Here is a 1,099-nt window from a genome sequence, read left to right on the forward strand (position 1 = left end):
GCTTTGGGCTGTATACAGAGCGTATTAGATAAACAGTTACTTTGTGGGTTTTTTTATATAATAGTCTAGTATAATTTGGCTGCTGCCACAAAAAAAAAAAAATCCAAAGAATTCTGTATCAAATCTGAGATAGCACTTCAACATAAATACAGACCAATGATCTTTAATATTGTTATTAAAGATTATAGTATGTTATTACAAAGCAAAGTTAGGCCAAAATGCAATCTCTGTCTGGAGTCCTGCCTGAAGTTACTTTGCAGTACTGTCTGAACTTACTGTGCTGTACTATCTAAAGGGAAGCATTGAAAATATCTAGCATCAGTGTTAATGTATAGTCTACTGCAGGGGATCGTAAGCAGATTACATGGAACAACAGAAGACAGATATGCTGAGAGACTTTTCAAAAAAATGTGTTCTCATCCACCTGCTTTTTGCATGCGGTGTCATTCACTGGTGTCTTTTAAATTCACACTGTTGTTATTTCCCTTATATTTATTCCCTACATATTTATACATATGTTTGGGTTTTGTGCTGATGGTATTGTAGACTAGCATATGCAGCTGTGTTCTGGAAACTGAGTTTATTCTCAAGAATGATGAAATTTGGCATCCTCAGGCTTTCATACCTTCACCCTTACACTGCACTAACATGTACAGGTTTCCATCGAAATTTTACTAGCACTTATTAGCTAAACAAATAAATCCTGACTTCATATAGCTCTAAACCCTGTACACAGGTAGTGTAAGATCAGCATATGTGTTCGTCTGTAGGACTTAAGGGGAAAACATAATCTCCACATATGTTTTACTTACTTTTCTGATGCGACTGAAGGCTTAGCTTCTGCTATTTGTGTTTCTTAGTCACCTTCAGGATAAACTAAGAAAATAAACTGTATGGCACATACTGGCTCATAAAAGCATATCCCGGAAAAAGCTATTTGTTTAGTGATGCATGTTAACTAGCTCTCCAGCACGGTGCTATGTGCAGGTTTGAACGAGGTAGATTCTTAAATGAGTGGTTTGTAGTTTTGGTTTATTCAAGACCTTAGGCCAAAGCACTTTGAGATATCTAGTTTGTTGATTCTTTGTGAGATGCCGTG

Source organism: Pygoscelis adeliae, unplaced genomic scaffold (assembly GCF_000699105.1).
Source record: "Pygoscelis adeliae isolate BGI_AS28 unplaced genomic scaffold, ASM69910v1 Scaffold1, whole genome shotgun sequence".
NCBI lineage: Eukaryota > Metazoa > Chordata > Aves > Sphenisciformes > Spheniscidae > Pygoscelis > Pygoscelis adeliae.